We start from the raw sequence: 22084 nt of genomic DNA, 5'->3' as shown, positions 1-22084 counted from the left end.
AACACTCTTCTCTTTCTCTTCTGGAACACATATTTAGTCTCTTGAGTCAAGAGGTAGAAAAGGTAGGAGATGGGAAGGCTGATTTTTCCATGGGGTGGGGGGGCAGGGTCAGAAGGATGAAGGGAACTAAGAGGGAAATATGAGTCTGAGGTTGGGGGAGTCAAGTAGCAACTGGAAGGAAAGGCTTTGTCCATCTGAGTATTTCTTGGTCTAAAACAAAAGTTTCTCCCCCCGCCACCCCCCCCCCCCAACAATTATGAAATAGAAACCTGAAAGGTGCCACTTTTGCTTTTATTGACTTTGAGTTTCTTACCAAAATAAATAATGCACTGTAAGCTGGCAAGGAGGAGAGTCACATTCACATTTTGCCAAGGGAGAAGCAATAGGATCAGCGATGAGAAAGAAGCCAGTGACCCCCCAACACAGTCGTCTTCGGTATTTCGGACATCTCGACCAACTGGCTGAAAGAAGAAACAAAAATCTAGTTCATGCTTGTTATTGGGGTGGAGAGGGAGGGGGCAGGGTGATGGATTCCTCCCTAATGGTGGATTTTATGAGGAAGGGAAAAGAAATGAGAGATTTTCTTGCTCTAGGGAAAGTAGAGGGGGCCTTGAGGACTCAACACCAGTTAGCCTCATAAAGTTGGCTCTCTGCTATCTGGATCAAAACATGTTTAGTCCACACACAAAGTTCCTAGTGAGTTTAAGGGAGTGCTTTATATAAAGGATGGTGGTAGAATAGAGTTTTGGGGAAGATTCTGTGCCTTCACCCAGAACCAAGAACAGGTCATCAAAAGCAGAAAAGAGTGAGAATCTCAATTTCAAATTTGCATCCCAAGTTGTCCAAGACCTGTTGTTCAGGAGCTGTCTAGCAACTGCATTCTTTGTTCATTTCAAGAGGTAGAGGCAGGAAAGAGTTTCCTCTCTCAGCTAGATTGTAAGCTGCTTGAGAACAGGGACTGGTCTTTTACTTCTTTTGTATGCTCCTAATCACCTAGTCCAGTGCTCTGTACCCAATAGACGTTCAACAAATATGTCTGAACAAATAAATGAATAATAATCAGTGCTGTCAAGGGATTGACTATGTGGTTTGTTTTCTGGAACAAATTCTCGGAAGAGTAACTCCTTCTAGAGCAGGATTTACGGTGAAATTCAAGTATAGTAAAGGAATGAGGAATCAGAACTTAACAAGTTAATAAAGCAGAAATACCATATGACAGTAGTCCTTTTCTTTCATTTTTTCTTGAACCTTGTTTCAGATGTTATTGCCACTACAAGGGCTTGCTACTGAAAATGCATAATTTTACTCAAATTCTCATATTCAGATAAAAGCAAGGAATGATATGGGCAGAGATGTTCTAGGTTATGGTGGAAACTCCACTCTGAAGGGAGTCGGGAAGTAGGGGACCCTGCAGTGAGGTTGAGGAGACTGGGCAGGAAGAGATCTTAAGCTCTGATCTTTCAACTGTTGGATGCCCTGGGGTCTGAGAGCTGGAAGGACTTTTGTTTTGCCACTGGAAAAAATTTAAAGGTTAGCCTGACTAGGAGAATCCTTTAAACTGTCCAAGGTCAAAGGGCAAGTTGGGAAAAGGTAAGTGGAAGTATACACTTTCCAGCAGACACTGAGCAGATGGAATTCTTTCCTCAGGAAGTCATATTTTTCCACGTCACTGGGTTCCAGAGGTTTGGCTAGATTCATGGATAAGTGATCCCACATATATTCCAAGAGGAAATGTTAACATTAGAGAGGAAAAAGATGGTTCATCCCAGCTGGGGAAAAAGGATATCCTGGAGGGCAACCATCCTAAGGTTCCCTGCTGCCCCACCAGAGACACAGTCCGTGGTTGTCCTAAGAATGGCTTGCTCACGGCAACTGTGTAGGAGGCGAGATCTGAGCGAGGCAGGCAGGCTTCTGGACAACACAGGAACAAGTTAACTCCACCTTCAATTTCTATCAAAAGCACAGGGCACTCATGTCAGAAACTCTATCTCGCCTCTCTGGGTTAGTCACAGAAATGAACCAATTAGTGATTGTTCAAGCATAGAAGGCAACAGGTCTAAATGAAGCATATGCTATCCTCATTAGGGGTTAATAGAGTCAAGGATGGAGCTGGCATAAGTGCAATTGTGCACTGAATTTGAGATCTAAAGTGCCTGATACCTCAGAGGACAGTAACAGAATACAATTGATCCAAGGTTCCACTGCTGCAAAGCTCAATCAGTCAAGGGTATTTATTGTGTGCTTACTGTGTGCAGAGCACTGTACTAAGCACTTAGGAAAGTACAGTACAGTAGCATTGGTAGACATGATCCTTACTTTCAAGAAGTTTACAATTTAGTGAAGGAGTGTATGATCAAGGGTATCCTTGCCTTTGACTGAAGATGTCAGTGGCTACACAAAGCCCGAGGAGTTGATAGATGGGTCCCTTTCCTCATCCTCTCCCAGTTTTCTATCCCTGTGTCTTTCAAATTGACCTTCTTTCCCCCTTGAAGGACAACCGGTTCACCACCAGAAGTTGTGTGTGTCTTCCAATCCAAAGTAACTATTTGACAACACTTAAACAACATCATAATAATAGCAACAGGTAATTGATGTTAAGAATACAGGTACACCACCATGACTGAAGTTTATTCCCCTACAAATTGGTTTAAGGAACTATTCATCGCACCTTAGCACTTGTATTATGACAAGGAAAATCAACCACTTGCCAATACCTTCCTCTCCTTGGGGCCGAGTTAGCGGGTGTCGGCAGCGTTTGCCTATCTCTCAGATTCTCCTAAAGTACATGCTGCTTCTGGAGTCAGCAAATCCTATCATTGGAGCCCAAACCCTTGGACCACTGAGTCGGCTCTTCGTGAAATTTGATGATGGCTACGTAGTAGTGGCCGGAAGTACTTCTTGCAGTTTTCTAATGACCGTTTTTAACGTGTAACTTCTTGCTTCTGGTGCCCGGGTCTTTACAGAGTCTCCAGACAGTCTGTGTGATGTTGGGCCACTGGACAAGAGGGAGTGTGGATGATGTCACATTCTCCTGCTCACTTTCCATCCAATCACTTCCTCACACTGTCCAATCTGACAGCGACACATCCATCTGAGGAAGTTACATCATCTTTTTTTCTTGAAAGGAAAATTCAGTACATGAGGGTTTTTCTGGACTGGGATTTTACCTACTTGCTCTATTGTACTCTCCGAAATGCTTAGAACAGCTTTCTTTACCCAGTAACCACTCAACAAATACTAGTGATGTTGGTGACTCATTTGCTTGATTATTATAATCAGATTTGCTCCTCTCTTCAATTTAGCAATGGTCCCAAAGGCCTTTTGTTTCAAGCTCATAGATAATTTTTTATTATTATTATTATATTTGTTAAGCACTTACTACGTGCCCAGCACTGTTCTAAATATTGGGGTAGATATTAATCAGGTTGGACAAAGTCCCTGTCCCAGCTCACAGTCTTAATCCCCATTTTAAGAATGAGGTAACTGAGGCCCAGAGAAGTTGTGACTTGTCCTAGGTCACACAGCAAACATTTGGTGGAGTCAGGTTTAGAACCCAGGTCCTTCTGACTCCTAGGCCCATGCTCTTTCCACTAAGCCACACTGCTTCTCTTCTGAAATGAGATTGATGACTGGTTGGTTTTAGTAGTTTTCCCCATATACTGCTCCCCACTTTGATGAGGGCTAAAGTGGTTAATAACAGTGATATTTTCTTAAGCTATTATTTATGTGCCAAGCACTGGGCATATACAAGATAATCAGACCAGACACAATCCCTATCCCAAATGGTCCCACAGTCTAAGAAAGAAAGAGAACAGGTTGTTTTATCCCCATTTTACAGATGAAGAAACTGAGACCCAAAGCACTTTAGAGACTTTCCCGGGACCACACAAGCAGGCAAGTGGAGGAGCTGGGCTGAGAATCCTGGTCTCCTCAACCCAACCCTGGTGTTTTTTCCACTAGGCCACAAATAGGAGACTGGTGAAAACAATCTCAACTACCAGCAAGCAACAGATTCTTCTTGGGTGATCTGAGATTCCTCAGATCAGGTGCAGGAATATGCAGCTGTCATCAAACTCCCCTCATATATGTCAATACAAACAGGCTTCAGAGCTAGAGGGCTTTGTCAGCTTGGCTCACTGGCTCACAAGCCATGGTTGTCGAATTTCCAGGGCAGTTGGAAAGAAGTCTTTCGTAGACACTGAAAAACAAAAAAACATCGGTAAGCAGGGAGAGGAACTGCATGCCTTCTGCTGCTTGACAGTCTTCCGGAGACCACCAGCTAGCCAGGCCCACACAAATCTGGTCAGAATGCCAGGGGAGGTTTTTGCGCACGGACCTGCCGTTGAATTTGTGTAATCCTTGCACGTGTGTTACACAGCGCGCTTCTTGGGTATACATGAAAACAGTAGACTTAAAGTCACATATGTACAACAAAACAAATCATAAATAATGAGATACTAAAAACCAACTGTCGCTGAGGTAGCAATTATTGGTGTCTCTTTTTCGCTTCAGTGACTCTTTCCTTTTACCCTGAGACATGCAAACAGAACAAACAATTAGCGAAATAATTGATGATCAGTACCTTCAAAGCTTGTGGTGACCTGGTTTATGCTTTATAAGTCTAATAATGAGTACACCTCTTACTTACTGATTAATGCACTTCCTGGTGTTCTCGGATGGGGCTGGGGAGGTACCTCTGGATCAGACAAAAGGTTTTCATCTGCCCTTTTCAGTTAGTTGGTCCCTAATGAACTGAGCTTTTGTCCCTAGCTGTTTTTAGATTCCAATTAAACTTGTTTATGGAAGAGACAAAATAATTAAATAGGTACTGTGTTTTCCAAGCCTTAATATTGCCTTCTAAGTCGAGTGGGGGGGAGGAAGGGGGGAGAGGAGGTGTGTGTTGCAGTTCATAACAATGCATACAGTAATGTTTTTAATCATTGAGGCATTAAAACACAAGCAAAATGTACCCATATTTTCTTAGTTTTCCTCGTATTAGCCAACTCATTTCCTTTCCTGAGATAGGTGCAGTATTTACGCTCTGCAGAGATAAAAGAATTTATCCTGAGTGAGGAGGAACTGGGTTTTTTATATTTGTCCGGAAGAAACAGATTATTTTGCAGCAGTGAAAGCCCTAAAGGAATGTTGGGTGGTCAGGACCCACTGATGATCCACGTGGTCCACCAGGAAAAAATTGAACAGGTAAACAGTATACATGTTAAAAGCATGTTTGAAAGTGGCATTTTTTCTTTGGTTAAATTCTCAGTCATCCAGCTTCTTGGAAAATGGCTCTCCATTTTATTTCCAGACCATAGAGCATCCAGAAAGTCAAAACTAGAACAGTTGAGAGCCTTTCTCTTCCTTTACCCTTGTTTCATTTCTGCTTTGGAGCACTGTGGAGGTGACTGATGGGGTAATAATAATAATAGTACTTTACAAGTGCTTACTCTGTACCAAGCACTGTAAAGGATAGATACTAGGTAATTAGATCTGGTACAGTCCCACACAGGGTTCATAATCTAGGTAAGAGGGATAGCAGGGATAGAATCCCCATTTTACTGAGGAGGAAACTGAGGCACAAAGCAGTTAAATGACTTGCCCAAGGTTGCAGAGTGGGTAAGGGGAGCCAGAAGACCTGGATTTTAGTCTCAGTACTTCCACTGACCTGCTGTGTGACTTAGGGCAAGTCACTCATCCTCTCTGGGCCACTATTTCCTCAACTGTAAATTGGGGATAATACTACCTGCTCCTGACCCCAAAGGGATGTTGTGAGGGTAAAAGTGGACAGTGGGTTGAAAAGCTCTTTGGAAAAATAAATGTTCTCCAAATAAATGTTATTAATGTTATTATTATTATTACTTGCCCTTATTCTCTCCACAGCTGCCTCCTAATATTCAGCAGAGTCCATAGACTGGTGACTGTCCTAGGGTGATTAATATTGATTGATTTCAAAGGAGAAATGCATCCACTAGAACTTGGAATTTATGTCCATCCCCTGTTGAACCCCAGGCCGAAATATCCATCGCTGGATTGCTGGGACCTTAAGTGACTTGGCCAAGGTCACAAAGCAGGTAAGTGATGGAGTCAGGATTGGAACACCAAGTCCTCTGACCCCAGGCCCATGCTTTTTCCACTATGATATCCTGCTTCTCTAGGAACCGATACACTCAAGGTTGATTGGTCAGAACACTGAATATCTGCAGGATTCCTTATAATATCCAGCTACATTAATCAGCACCCTAGTAATAATAACAATAATTGTGGCATTTGGGAAGTTTTTCCTCTGTATGAAGCACTGTACTAAATGCTGGATGGATACAGCATAATCAGGTGGGACATAGTTTCTGTCCCACATAGGGCTCACAATTTAAGTAAGGAAATACAGGTACTTAATTCTCATTTTACAGGTGAGGAAATTGAGGCACATAAAAGCTAAGTGACTTGCCCAAGGTCATACTGCAGTCAAGTGGCAGAGCTGGTTCCAGGACCTGAGTTCCAGGACCATGCTCTCGGCCATGCTGCTTCTCATCAACAACTCCTTATAGGAACGGTCTTCACAACTGAAATAATTATTTATTCAGTGTCATTTAAAAGGGTCAAAATTTTCATTTTTCTTCCTTGAAAGGCTTCCCCGCTGGAAGCCTAATTCTTTGTTGAAGTTTAAACAGTTAGTTTGTACATATTTTATGAAGATGTGGTACACTCACCACAGGGTTTATTAATTAGTTTTAAATGATCTGATTCCTAGATTGTAAACACCTTGAGGGCAGGGATCATGTTTACCAACTCTATTGTACTCTCCCAAACAACTAGTACAGTGCTCTGCACAGACTAAGCACTCAATAAATACCCCTGATCAATGATTGAATACACTGAATAGCATAGCTAGTTTCATCTTCTGCCTTTGCTTCACTTCAACATATTTCAGAAAACTATCTTTTGAGGCCTTCTCTGACTAATCTCTCATTTCCCTTATTCATTCTCCCAGCTACATCATCTTTGCATTTGAAAGTGTATCCTTTCAAATTCACCCCCATCCCTTCAGTGCTTACTTCCCTCTCTAGACTGTAAGCTCTGGGTGTGCAGGGAATGTGTCTACCAATTCTATTGCAAGGTACTCTCCCAACTGCTTAGTACAGTGCTCTGCACACAGTAAGCGCTCAATAAATAGCATAGATCAGCAAAATTTAGTCACGGACTTGGAGGGTCAATTGCTGGTGAATATTTTTTCTTTTCCCTACCAACCTGAGTTGGAATTGCTGGATGTGTTTACGAGTCATCTATTTTGGAAACCCTGTGTATGAAATAATCATTGTCGTTAACCAGTGCTAGGGTGGCTGCTTTAAACAAGATGCCATTATATAAATGATCTTTGGGGGGCCTCAGAGCTCATGATAAAACTGGCAAACTGCTTATTAGCAGGAAAACAAAAGCTTCAGCGAGGAGGGTAATAAGCATATAAAAGCACATCCGCCTTGCAGTCCGCCCACACGAATTCAGCTCCACCGTGAACACAGAAAACACTTTAGAATTAATTCCTGCAGAATACGTACTCGGAGGCTGCACTGAGACACTGGGTTTGCATAATGCCATCAACCACCGACATCCATATTATCACTGAATTGCCAAGATTGAGAACAGAAAGTCACCGTATCAGTATTAAGACTGAGATCATTTTGGAAAGATTTTATTTCAAAGTACATTGTCCTGAATGCTCTCCCTATTTGAAGCCGGAGATGAAGGTGGGAAATGAAAAACCGTTTCATGCCATATCTTGTCGAAGTGCAGCATAAGATATTTTCACCTTTTGGTTGTATGTGTTAAAGGTCAACCTACTCACTGTACCTCCATCTCTTCTATCTCATTCAGTTGTATTTATTGAGCATTTACTGTGTGCAAAGCACAGTATTAAGCACTTGGGAGAGTACAGTATAACAACAGACACATTCCCTCACTTCTGACCCCTTTGCCGTAACCTCCCTCTGGCCTGGAACTCCTTTCCCCTTCATATATCGAAGACCACAACTCTCTCCGCCTTCAAAGCCTTATTAAAATCACATCTCCTCCAAGATGCCTTCCCTGATTAATCCCTCTTTTCCTCTGCTCTTCCGCATCACCTACGCTCTTGGATCTGAATTCTTTAAGCACTGAATATTCGCCCCATTTTCAGCCCCACAACACTTGTTCTGCACAGAGTTAGCACTCAGTAAATAGCATTGATTGATTGACTGATTGATTGCCTGGGTTTTCTTCCATTTGGGGGGACAGGGAAACCAAAGGAAAGAGAAGATTATTGGGAAAAGATTACCATGCCCTCCACAGTTTCTTAAAGGAGATGGTGTTGGTGCAGAGCCTATTAGTTTCAAACACTGTCTTTGGAACAGCTGGTGTGGGCTGAACATAGAAACAACTGTTGTAAAACAAAGGGTAAGGAATTGCTGTAAACAAGGCCCCATTTATTTAAATGTATTTCCACTCTCACTTTCCCAGCCTGTGCTTCTCTGAATGGCCAAAGGGGACAGAATGTATTCTTTTTAAGACGATGCTAGTGACTGCTTTCCTCCCTCATCTCTGGCCTGGAGCTTTTGGTTGCTGCCTTGTGCTAAGAAAGTGAAGGGAGCATTTAGCCTGTTGAAGCCTGGTAGTTTATTTCCTGCTGAAGAGTGAATAGTCAGCCTAAACTGACTCCCATCCCTGAGGCCACTCCTTTAACTCCACACCTTTTCGTTTTTGTTCATTTCACCACCTTCATTCCCAAGCAGCAATGCCTGGAATGTTTTTACTCTTCTGCTGTGCCTAGTCACATCCTGCCCCTCCTTCAAAACCCTCTTAAAGAGTCACCTCCTCCAGGAGACTTTCCCTGATTAACACCACCAAACCCATTTTCCTGGTCCTGTCAACCCCCATCCTCAGACCCACCTCTGCAGCCCCTATCGACCTTTTCTATTGTTATAGTTGCCATTTATGTATATATTCATGTATTCTTCATTCTGAATTAGCTGCCAATTCATCTACTGTCTCCCCACCATTATATCTTGGGCTCCTTAAAGGCAGAGACTTCACCTTTAATTTTTGTTTGTTTGTTTCCACACTGCCCAGAAAAGTGCTCTGCCCACAGTAACGTTTGATAAATAACAAAGTCATTGAATGTGCACTACTTTACACATCGAGATAATAAATTCATTATAATTAAGTCATTCAACATTAATAAGTATAAGCATAATGCTAAAATCATTAGCACTTCTGTTCCTAGAGGATAGAGTTCGTGTTAACAGGACAACACTTGGGGTGGTGCCCATGCCAAGTATAATGCTAAGGAATGACTAATGACGCCGGAAAGGAAGCGAGAACCAGCTCGACGTCTTGTCGATGGTACCCACATTTATCTGCCCTGGCCCCCCACTTGTTGGCTATCTTGCTGGTCCACGGTTCCCATGGGTAGCCAGCGACCATCTCGGCTCAGGGCCAATAGCTTACCCAGTGGTGGTGTCCTGGAAACCACCAGCATCACAGCAGACAACCCAACTGAAAGGGGACAACAGAATCCTTGCCAAATCCTCAAAGAGATGATTTTTGGTGGCTCCCGCGAAGAGCAACCGAGAGGCCTTGGGAGCTTATGAATGGGGGGTTCAGTCTTCTCTTTTCAGTGAGTCTCCCTCTCCCTAGGCACTGCTCTCACCGATGCTCATGTCCCTCTTCTACAAAGTCTGGGTTAGGGTCCTCTGCTCCAGTGGGATTATGGGAACCCTTCAAGTATCACGAATTAAACGGGGATATCATAGATGAAAGCGGTCCCTTGACTGATACAAGTCAGTTCTCTGGAGGAGGAGTAAAAGGAATGAATCAATCCATCAATCAATTGGAACCATTTATTAAGTTCCCACCATATGCTAAGCATTGTACTGGGCACATAAAAAGTACAAAACACAAACACACTAGGAGATGGAATCCATGCCCTCAAGAAGCTGACAATCTAACAAGATAGACAAATATAAATCATTTACAAGTAGAATGGGAAAGATGAATAAAGTGAAAAAAATTGTTTAAATAATAGACTAGTAGTAGAAATAGCAGTTTAAATAGTGTGAATCGATACATCCAAAAGTGCTCAGGGTCTACTTGCTGAAGTGGGAGGACCTAAATAAGGATGAAGAAAAGTAATCAGGGAATGCTTACTGATTCCCTGATTTCATGTGCACCCCATGTTGGACAGAGATTTTGTCCGACCTGTTCATCTTGTATCTATCCCAGCACTTGGTACAGTGTTTAGCACAGTAATGTCTGCATCTCCCTCTAGACTATAAGCTCACTGGGGGCAGGGCATGTGTATTTATTGTTGTATTTTACTCTCCCAAGCACTGACTACAGTGCTCTGCACACAGTAATTGCTCAATAAATACGACTGAAGGAACATAGCAAGTACTTAACAGATACCACAGTTATTATTATTGTTTACACATATATCACTTCCTACCCTTTTGCAAAAGAGTCTCTCTTGTATCAACGTTCCCCACGTCAAACCTGCCCGAGAGAACTAGATTTTGCAATGGAACCTGGCTCCCATCCTGGGCTTCATGGGGTTGCTATGCTTAGAGAGGTGATAATCTAAGAAGTTTTGTTGACCGCAGAGATGGCACGTTTTACCGGCTACATACAGAGGCGGGAAGGCACAGTGTGGAAGCTGGAGTAGCTGATGACTCAGGCTGCTTGTTCTCACACTTTATATTGTTTCTGGCACCACTGCGTTCAGTGCCTGTGCCAGCCCTCCAAGAGCAGGTCTTCCTAGCTGATCATCATTATCATTGTGGCACGGAGTCAAGCCACCCAAACAGCTCTCTCCTCTTTCACTAAAAGAAAGCTGCTATGTTGATGTCATGTCAGAGTCCTGGGAGTAGTTTCCTGAATTTTCCCTTTCTGCAAGGTAATTGTCTCTGTAAGGGGAATGTAGAATCACTGAAGGAATCCTGTCTTTACAACTACTCTGGACTCCCCTGTGCTGGGGAGTGGTTAATAGTAGCAATTATTGTCGTATCAGTCAATCAGTCAGTGGAATTAATTGAGCACTTACAGTGTGCAGAACACTGCAGTAAGCTCTTGGGAAAGTACAAAACAACAGTTTTAATAGTCACGATCCTTGCCCACAAGGAGTTTACAGCCTACTGGGAGAGACATACATTAAAAGAGATTGGGGATAGGGGAAATAGTAGGATATAAGAATATTTACATAAATATTGTGAGCCAGGGGTGAGTGTCAAAGTGTTTAAGGGGTACACAGCCAAATTCTTCGTTGCTACAGAGGGAAGGAATGGTGGGTAGGGGAAATAAAGGGTTTAGCCTGGGAAGGCCTCTTGGAAGAGAGGTGATTTTAGGAGTGTTCTGAAGGAGGAGAGAGTGGTAGTCTGTTGGATATGAAGAGGGAGAGAGTTCCAGCCCCGAGGGAGAATGTGCGCACTTGTGATATTTGTTAAGTGCTTGTTATTTGCCAAGGTAATCAGATAGGGCACAGTATCTGTTCCACATAGGGCTTACAGTCTAAGGGGGAAGAAAAACAAATGAGGAAATTGAGACATAAAGAAGTTAGGTAAAGAAGTGGCGGAGCCAGGATTAAGACTCTGGTCTCTGGCTCCTAGGCCTTGCTCTGTCCACCAAGGCCATGCTGCTTTTTGATCTTGGGCAGTATATTAATAGGGGCAGTCCCTCCAGAGTGGAGTGGGGTTAAGCAGGCAGTATACTATCCCCAGACTACCAAAGGGGCCTTGCCTCATTAGCAAAAGTTCTCTTTTCAGAAGTAAGCTCCACTCCCAGGACCATGCAATAAAGAAGTCATTCCCTCATCAACTCATCCTGCTGCCCAATCATGTCTTCCATCAACCACTTTGGCACCATTCTGGATGGAGTCAGAAAGACCTGAGTTCTAATCCCAGCTCTATGCTTATCTGCTGTGTGTCATCAGGTAAATTGCTTAATTTCTCTGATCTTCAGTCATCGCCTCTGTAAAATGGGGATTAAGACCCTGAGCCCCATATGGGACATGATTAGCTTGTTTTTCCCCCAGCGCTTAGTACGGTGCCTGGCATATTGTAAGTGCCTAACAAATACTATTAAAAAATCCGTTCACTTGTACCTATTCTTTCACTCTTAACTATGGACTATACACCAGTTTTGTTTGCGGTCTCCTCCATTCAATTGTAAGTGCCCCAAGAGATCATTTGAGTTTTCTCCATGCATCGGTGGTCATCCCTGGGACACATAGATGGGGCCACAGTCAGACTAATCATCCACCTTAGATCTGCCATGGAGGCTCCCTAAGGAATGTACTCCTGGGAGAATTGGCTCTACAACCAAGGCTGGAGAAAAAAGCCCACTACATAGAGAGATAAAGAAAAAAAAATTATTTTTTTTTTAAGTAGGTTCTTCTCTGACAGGATCCTGACCCAGACTTTCACACTTAGCGGGGATAATAGGTTTTTCCTCTTTTCAGTCAATGCCCTTCATAATCAGCAATCTCTTCCTTCTTAGTCCAATTGGCTTTCCCTTCTTGTGGAGTTCCGTGAATTCTCACCAATGGTGACAAACTACTCCAGGAAGTTTCCTGGGAGATTTGTTACGAAGTGTTTCCAGAATCTCAGCTTCCTACTGTTTTTGCTTTAGAGGAAAACACAGTTCAGTATTAACATCCAGACCCTGCTCCTGGTCACTGGAAGCCTTCCTGCTTCTACCTCTCCCTCAGACATCCCATTCCTCGAAGCTCACTTGCAATGTCATTCTCCCCTTGCTGTTTGCTCTCGTGCTTCCTGATGCCATTTTTCTCAGAAAGTTGGTGATCTTCCTCAACACCTGCTTGCTTCAAATATGTCAGTGAATTTTTCATGGTTGAACTATAACATTTTTTCTCCACCCGGCGCATAGTTTCCCAACACGTTTGAAATCTCTCTGATGCTGGGCATATGTTACTGTTTATCCAACACAAAGCTTTAGACCTCTTTGAACTCCCAGTGCCTGATAACATGCCTCATGTTTACATGTTATAATACTCAGAATAGGAGCTGGTTGGAAGTTTTAGCTCCTCTTCTTTACCCTTCTGGAACATCTCTCCTTGCCCTCCACCTTCCTCTCTCAGGAGCTGTGAGAGGAATGGCCACGGCATGTAGTCTAAGACACAGTAATGCCTATTACTACCAGTGATTTTCTTTTACCGTGTCCCTTCCCAAAGCCTTGCCTATATCTTCTGAGATCTCTCTTCAGTCCTTTCCACTGAGTTCCTGAGAAGCAGCATGGCCTAATGGGAAGAGTACAGGCCTGGGGGTCAGACAACCTTAGTTCTAATCCCAGCTCCACCACTTACCTACTGTGTGACCTTGGATAAGTCACTTAACTTCTCTGTGCCTCAGTTGCCTCATCTGCAAAATGAGGATTCGATAACTTTTCTCCCACCTACTTAGTCTGTGAGTCCCATGTGGGGCCTGATTATCTTGTATCGTAAGTGCTTAGCCAATGACACTATTACCAAATCTCTCATTTCCCCTCATGATTAGACTATTATTGCAGTCTCTCCCCACCTTCAGTCTATACTACACATGAATGATATTCTTGAAAAATCACCTGACACGCACCTGTTCACTTCTCAAACACCTCCAATGGTTACTCATCTCCCTCCTCATTAAGTAGAAACTTCTTACCCTTAGCTTCAATGCTCCCCACCACTTTTCTCTATCTTATCAGTTCTCTTCACCTGCTCCTTCCCCAACCCTCACTCTTATCTCCTTATCCTCAGCTCACTAACTCTTTACCCTCTTGCTCACATCGTTCCCCTAATCTCGAACTCCTTACCTCTGCAAATCTGCCAGACCATATTTCTCCCTTTCTTCAAAACCCACCTGATTAATTCATAACACCCCAGTTGCATCCACCCAAAGTTGCCCTAAGCATGTATATATTTCATTCCTATCCACCACACTTAGGTATTAGTGTATATTTTTATTTATACATTCAATCAATTCAGCTATTTCATTCTGATATAGTTGTACTAGTACCTATTTTCCCTTATTCTACTCAGTGGGATTTATTGAGTGCTTAATGTCAGTCAATCAGTCAATTTTTCTTTATTGAATGCTTACTGCATGCAGAGCACTGTACTCCTTAGGAGAGTACAGTACAGTACAAGAGAATAGGTAGAAACAATTCTTATCCACAGGTTGCAGACACTTTTTGTCTGGCTGTCTCCCTCGTTAGACTGAAAACTCCTTACGGGTAAAGAACGAATCTATCCTCTGATGTACTCTCACAGGTGATTAGTATAGTAGGCACTCAGTAATACCATTGATAATTGATGATGATGATGATTATGCTGCTGCTGATGATGACTAAAAGGCACTCAAACACAAACACAGGTGTTCCAGTGGAGAAAACTGAGATCAAATGGCAGGAGGGGGTCACTAAATGACACCCTCTTCCCCAGTTTTCCTGAGGATTCATTTAGGTTACATGCTGATCTCTGGTTCACAGGGACCCAAAAAATACTTTTCTCTGGTTCCTTTGCACCTTGTTCACAGTTCTCAAGAACATTCTCCCTGACACATCGGGCCTCTTGGCTGTCATGAAACCTTAGTGAGATAATTTTCTGGAACTCATCCAATACTGAAGAGATCCCATATGGTACCCTTTAACATCTCCAGGGAAGAAAGGAGGAATTCTAACCACATCTTTGCTGGCTGCTTCCTCTGTTGGCTCTGAGTTACCCCTATCACATCAGTCCTGGCACCTTAGACTGAGAAAATCTTGGCTTCCTCCAGTCCTCTCCTTATTATTAGACTTGGGAATCACCACTCTCCTAACTCCACCATGTGCCCTTTTTATGTAAAGATAGAGTAATGAAACCTTACCTCTTCAAGCAGGCTAATGATACTGGTAACTCACTTTGAAATCCTGGAATTCTAGAGCATAGACTATTGGTGGAATGAGTGGGCGCCTGAGTTCTAGAAACATAATAGAAACAGTTTCACCTTTTACACCTTTTGATATGCCTTCCTTTCCCTGATGTCTATTCTTTCAAGCTTATACATGTTTCTAAGGACTCTTTATAAGTCGCATATCTTCAAGGCATTTTCACAGTAGCCACCTTGTAGGTCATTTAGACTAATATTGCCTCTTCTACTTAAAGCTGGGAATATCTAACCTTCCTTCTGAGCCATCACATATTCCATTTCTTGATTGATGCCTGCAATATGGTTTTCATATTCTTTCCACATTTGTGTTTCTCTACTGGAGCCGTTTCTCTGAATGGGTAATTTTCCACATTCCCTAGACTATTTTACAACCACTGAGAAGATGCTTACATAACTCACCACTATATTATACCCAAGTCCTGAGCATTCATGCCTAGTGGGAGATGAAGTTCCAGCTTCTAATCCCAGCTCCTCCACTTGTCTGCTGTGTGACCTTGGGCAAGTGATTTAACTTCTCTGTGCCTCAGATTCCTCATCTGTAAAATGGGGATTAAATACCTGTTCTCTCTCCCTCTTAGGCCGTGAGCCTCATGTGGTACAGGGACTGTTTACGATTTGATGAATTTCACATCCACCCCATTGCTTAGTACAGTAAGCACTTAACAAACGCTTTGATTATTATTATTACCCATGTTCCAAGGGTAAGCCTTGTGGGACTGAGAACTTCTTCGACACTGCGAAGGATGCCACATAAAATGAAGAATGCCCAAACTGAACCTCCAACGTGTTTAGGTTCTTTGAGTGTCTGCTTATTAGGTATTTTCCATTGATCAACGAAGCCCTTTTCACCTAATCCCGACAAATTCTGCCACTCACTTGCTGGGTTAGAATTTCTTTTTATTACTGGAATTTCTCACACTGGATAATTACAATGGAGCGGTCCTAGAGGAAAGCTTCTGAAGGAGCCAACCACTCATCCTGCTGAGGCTTTCTGCTCTGCAAGCCAACCTAAGCATATGAAACTAGTTACCAGGAAAGCAGCTTAAATAGTTTCATATTTTAGTGGAAACAGTCACCATGAATGCCATCTCGCTTTCTCCACCACTGTAGTCGGCACAATCGGGAAACCAAGAGCCTTCTATAAAAATAATAATTATTATTATGGTATTTGTTAAGCACTTACTATATTCCAGACAATGTACTAAGTGCAGGGGTAGGTACTAGCAAATCGGGTGGGACACAGTCCCTGTCCAGCATAGGACTCACAGTCTTAATCCCCATTTTCCACATGAGGTAACTGAGATATGGAGAAGTGAAGTGATTTGCCCAAGGCCACGCAGACAAATGGCGGAGCTGGGCTTAAAACTTGTGACCTTCTGACTCCCAGGCCCGTGCTCTATTCGCTACACCATGCTGCTTCCCATGCTCCTTCTCTCCCTCATCTTCAGGTGGAACTTGTGACAGCTAAAGCTCATCCTTTCTCCATGGCTGACAGGGTGCCGGAAGGACTCTGGGGAAGAAAACATCCGGCAGCAGGCCAGGCAGCAGAAGCCAAGATCAGTGGCTGAGAACCCCTCGGGTGTCGCTCGTCTCTCCTGGTCGGCTTCAGATTACATCAGCCTGGCAGATGTGTCAGGAGTCTATGGACGCTCTTTGGCATCTGGAACAGTTATGGTGTTCTGGTCTCTATGTCTTCCCACAAAGGTCCACCCTGGGAGTCAACATTGCTTGGGATTCCTCTGTTGGGGCTTTCCTCCTCGTGATTCAGCCCCATCTTGGGGCTCTTGGTCATAGTGTACTCCACCTCCCATAACTGCAGCCTCCGGCAAAGTGTGTAGAACCTTGCCTTTGTTTTCCAAGCAATGGATCCCCCCTAGACAGTATTCTCGCAGACGTAGAAAGCATACTCTGTCTCTTCTTCCTCCTGCTCCAGTTCCCCCTCAGTCCAGCTGGGTTGGGTGCAGTTGTCCAAACAGTTGTCCAAACAAGTGCAGTTGTCCAAACAGTTGGGGCAGGGTAGTAGGTGGAAGAAGAGGATGCTTCATTACCATCCTCGGTTAGTCCCTTATAACAGGGGTCGTCTCTAAGTTTGAGGCTTTAAATCCCGAGAAGCCAAGACAGATGTAAGACATCTCTGTGAGCTCATTGTGAGCAGGAAATGTGTATGTTTGTTGTTGTATTGTACTCTCCCAAGTGCTTAGTAGTGAAGGAACACCCTGTCAGTGTCACTTAGTGTTATTCTGGGCTGCTCAAGTCTGATATTTTCAATTTGTCAACAAACCATTTGGGAAAGTTGGGGTTAGCAGGGTCTTCAGCGTGGCAAGCAGCAGCATGGCTCAGTGGAAAGAGCACGGGCTTTGGAGTCAGGGCTCATGAGTTCGAATCCCAGCTCTGCCACTTGTCAGCTGTGTGACTGTGGGCAAGTCACTTAACTTCTCTGTGCCTCAGTTCCCTCATCTGTAAAAGGGGGATTAAGACTGTGAGCCCCACGTGGGACAACCTGATTCCCCTGTGTCTACCCCAGCGCTTAGAACAGTGCTCTGCACATAGTAAGCGCTTAACAAATACCAACATTAACATCATTCAGAAAATTGCTAAAGATCTGGAATAATTGGTTGGGGTTTGGGAGTTGATGAGGGAGAAAGAATTTACTAAGTGATTGAAAGGGCAGAGTTGTAGTAAGTAAGGATGAATTTGAAGTGATGAATAATAATAATTGTGGTATTTGTTAAGTGCTTTCTAGGACTAAGCCCTGTACTAAGATAATCAGGCTGAATACGGTCCTTGTCTCACTTAGGGTTCACATCTAAGGTGGGAGGGAGAACAGGTATTGCATTCCCATTTTACAAGTGAGGAAATTGAGGCATAGAGAAGTTAAGGGACTTGCCCAAGGTCCCAAAGTAGGCAAATGACCCTCTGACTCTTGGGCCTGTGCTCTTTCCACTAAGCCCCCTTACAGTAGGCCTGGAGCCTACAGTCCTGGCAAAATTAAATTGTAAGATACATGAAGTCTGCCCATATTTCATCTTCTACTCCATGTTAGGCAGGAGGCATGAAGCAGGAGCAACGTGTTTCCTTAACAGCCCTACCACTCCTTATGTGAAATGAGAGAGAGAAAATCGAGAGAGAGAGAGAGATTAAACTGCTTGCTACACTCCTGTCATCTAGTCCGGGATCTGGCTCCACCATTTGCCTACTATGGGACCTTGTGGGACTTTGGATAAGTCACTAAACTTCTTTATGCGGTTTCTAGTCAGTTCCACTTCAATCCACCATTACTCTCCATGATAAGAACACACTGATAAAGTCTGCATAAGTACAGGCAAGTTCACACTCTGGTTAACCATACATTGCTGATTCTATTTCCCACTATGGGCATATGGAATCAAAAGAAAAACGATAGGAAAGAGATTTACTTTCCTTGCTACCCTTCAGCTGTTTAATCCTGAGTCTTGCTCTGAAGGGGTTTTTCTCTTCCCTTTTATAATCATTTCCCCTTCATTCCACCATTACCCTCCACAGTGAGAATTCACTGATTAATCACAGTGAGCACACTCTTCTCATTAATCAGGAGGGGTGGAGAAGGGGACATTACCCTTTTCCAGAAGCACTGCCATTTCTTGACTAATTCATCCTTATTCCACCACTACCCTCTAAGGTGAGGACCACTGGACATAGCCAATGTGAGCAGATTTTTAGAAATTAACAAGCAGAACTGCTTGTAAACTCCTTGAGGCCAGGGAGCATGTCTAGTAACTCTATTACACTCCCAAGTGAGTAGGTCAGTGTTCTGCACACAGTAAGCTCTCAGTAAGTTCCGTTAAATGATTTATTGACTGTTAGAAGAAATATCCCATCTGTCTTTCCAGAAGCCAGAGTTATTTTCCCTTCCTCCTAGAGGGAAAGACAATGCTGAACTCAGCTCAAGGGATGTGCATAGAAGTAAAAAAAAATTTAGCCTTGGGCCACACCTTCTGGACGCAAAGTGTTTCTATTCTCAGGCTTCTCCGGTAGATATAACAAATATAAAACAGAACATATGTTGTATCTCTGATTAGCAAAACTTCAAAATTTCTTTCTACTCGCTCTGTTTATTTGCAGCCTGTCTGAGAGGAAGGGCAGAGCAAAATATTTGTTTTTAACTTCCGTGTAGGGAATTTGTTGTTCCTTTGTTTCACTTCTGCTGCACTGCTCTCACATTGTTACCCATAACTTCCCTCGGATTCGATTGTGAGAAAATCCTGGTGAGCCATGACTCATTTTATTTAACCAAACAGCAGAGCATAATTATTATTTACAGATTATCAAGAAATATCCAAAGGTAACCAGTATTGTATTGTGGTGCGTAACAGTATTGTGTTATGTAAACGTCTTATTGTGTCATCTCTCCAACGCTTTATGTAAAATTACTGTTTATTTTTGAAAATAAATTTGTGTGTAAAGCAAAAGAAATATACATAGGAAACTTAAAGCCTTTTCTGGCACAACAAGTCAGTTCTAGAGTCAACAGCTTTGTTCTCTGTTTATTAAGATCTAACATACCATGATGAAATTATTAGACAAAATAATGAGACTACATCAATCTGTCTTTACTCTTCCAAAACCCAGTTTTACAATGTCAGCCTTGTCAACACTACTGAATATTAATGAGGATAAAGTTAATTGCTGGGTGGAAAGAGGTCTAACTCTCAGTCAAAGGGTAAAAGAAGCACCTTTCTGGAAATCTGTCACTCTTGACAAGCTGTAATTTATTTCCATTTGGTGATATGTACTGACAGATTCAAACCTCACTCTTGTCTTAACAGAAATTGCAATTATTGTCATTTGCGTGCTGTTTGACCCCAAACTCCTGACTTCTCTCACCACTTTTGGAAGACCTTTTTGTCTCACAGGAAATAGCTTTGCCTCTACCCTGGGCTCACAAGAAGGTTTATAAAGCTGTTAAATGGTATTTTTTCGGCCTTGGTCAGAAACAGAGATGGAGAGAGGGGGAGAGAGAGAGAGAGGGGAAAAAAAATGGATGGTTGTTTCAGGGAAACCTGGATCCTGAAGCTCACTGAGGGTAGAGATTAGGTCTACCATCTCTACTGTACCCTCACAAGCACTTAGTACGGAGTAAGCACTTAATAAATACTGTTGATTTACCCATGTCAGTAAAATGAATAATCACATTATCCTGAAATCCATTTCTTTACAGACTAATTGTTTTTTTTGAGAATTTTGAATAATCTTAATTTCACTTGAAATATTAGCTACTTTAAAAAATCATACATTTTGACTTTCGCGAATACGGTGTTTATCAAAAGCTGCCCTCATTTCAGTTAATCTCATTTTCATGAACAGTGATCTAGCTAAAAAAGGTTCTAAATGAATCAATAACTCTGGCCTCTTTTTCTAATCCCTTTTAGTAGTTTCCCTAGAAGGAGTGTATATGGTAAGACAGTTCTGCATTTGTCAGAGCCAGAATTTAAACTGATCGATTGCCTATTATGCAGAGCACTGCTTTGAACACTTCTTTTGGGTCAATCACTGTTCTGAGCATACAGTCGGTGCTCAATCAATCTGATGCAGACACTGAAATTTACACAGAATGGCTTCACCACACACATTCCTTCCACATAAACTGAACCCATAGGACTAGAAAGAACAGGTTGTTGCTGTATTAAAATCTTCCGCTTTATTTTCATTAGGACACTGATTTATGTTAGGCCATTTGATTGTAAGCTTCTTGAGGACAGGGATAGTGTCTATAAAGTCTACTGTATTGTGCTCTCCCAAGCACTTAGTCTACCTCTCTGCACACAGTAAGTGCTCAATAAATATCTTTGATTAACTGATTAGGTCTTGTACACTAGACTTTCTGCATCTATTTTTCTGGCTGGTTTATTAAAGTGAGGTTGACTGATAGCACATAAACATCAATTATTTCATTTGATCTTTATCTTATCCCTTTGGGATAGGGAGAGAAAATTTACCTCTATTTTACAGATGAGGAAACTGAGGAACAGAGAAGTTAAGTGACTTGCCTGAGGTCACACAGGAGGTCAATGGAAGAGCCAGGACTATAACTCATGTCTCCCGATTCACAGCTCCATGCCAATTCCATTAGTCCATGCTACCTTCCCAAGGCCCAGAGAAGCCAAATCTCAATGAGACATAACCATATACAGGAGGGAGACCAGTTTGGTGTGCAACAATTAGAACAGAGTGATTCTATTAGATTAGAAGCCATAAGGAGGTCACAGCATAAAGAGTGAGAAATTAAAATAATAATTGTGGCACTATTAAGCACTTACTGAGTATACAGAACAGTTCTAAGCACAGTACTAAGCTTACAGCCCTCTAGACTGTAAGCTTATCGTGAGCAGGGAACGTGTCTACCAACTCTATTATATTGTACTCTCCCAAGCATTTAGTTCAGTGCTCTTCACGGAGTAAGCGCTCAATAAATATGATTGCTTGATTGATTGGGTTAGGCACGAGATAATCAAATTGTTGGTATCTGTTTGTTAAGCGCTTACTATGTGCAGAGCACTGTTCTAAGCGCTGGGGTAGATACAGGGTAATCAGGTTGTCCCACATGAGGCTCACAGTTAATCCCCATTTTCCAGATGAGGTAACTGAAGCACAGAGAAGTGACTTGCCCACAGTCACACAGCTGCCAAGTGGCAGAGCCAGGAGTCAAACTCATGACCTCTGACTCTGAACCCCGGGCTCTTTCCACTGAGCCACGCTGCTTCCCAAATTGGACACAGTCTCTGTCCCAGAGTCTAAGGAGAAAGAAAACCAGGTACTTAATTCCCATTTTTCAGAAGAGAAAACTGAGACACAGAGGAATTAAGCGCCCTAGGTCACCCAGCAGATAAGTAGCAGTCCCCTACTAGGTCATGATGCTTTGAAGGGCTCTTATCAGCTGTACTGTCTCACACAGAATCTTAATCAGTGGTATTTATTGAGCATTTACTATGCGCAGAGCACTGTACTAGGTGTTTGGGAGAGTATAATGCAACAGAATTAGCAGATAAGTTCCCTGTCTGTAATAAGCTTTTAGTCTAGCGGCAAAGGGGGCAGTGGTAGAAGGTTACTCACCAACATTAGCATCGTTTTCAAACCTGAAGATAGCTATAGACCATCATTTG

The 22084-nt window shown here is 42.7% G+C and overlaps 1 long non-coding RNA gene across 2 annotated transcripts in view; it reads right to left on the bottom strand.

Moving 5' to 3' along the window:
* Window positions 1-273: 273 nt before the first annotated feature.
* Window positions 274-22084, bottom strand: part of LOC103168334 — a 51877-nt gene continuing 30066 nt past the window's right edge. Inside the window, exons 3-4 of one of the 2 annotated variants that reach the window (XR_003764363.2) lie at window positions 3999-4198; window positions 274-461 (exon numbers count right to left, since the gene is read on the bottom strand). This is a non-coding gene — a long non-coding RNA (uncharacterized LOC103168334). Of the gene's footprint in view, window positions 462-3823; window positions 4199-22084 lie in introns of those variants that run through there. The other variant, XR_005660809.1, reaches the window with a different exon arrangement.

This window comes from Ornithorhynchus anatinus, chromosome 14, assembly GCF_004115215.2.
Source record: "Ornithorhynchus anatinus isolate Pmale09 chromosome 14, mOrnAna1.pri.v4, whole genome shotgun sequence".
NCBI classification, from domain to species: domain Eukaryota; kingdom Metazoa; phylum Chordata; class Mammalia; order Monotremata; family Ornithorhynchidae; genus Ornithorhynchus; species Ornithorhynchus anatinus.
Note: the sequence above shows the minus strand (reverse complement) of the source record. Positions and strands in the feature narration are given on the sequence as shown.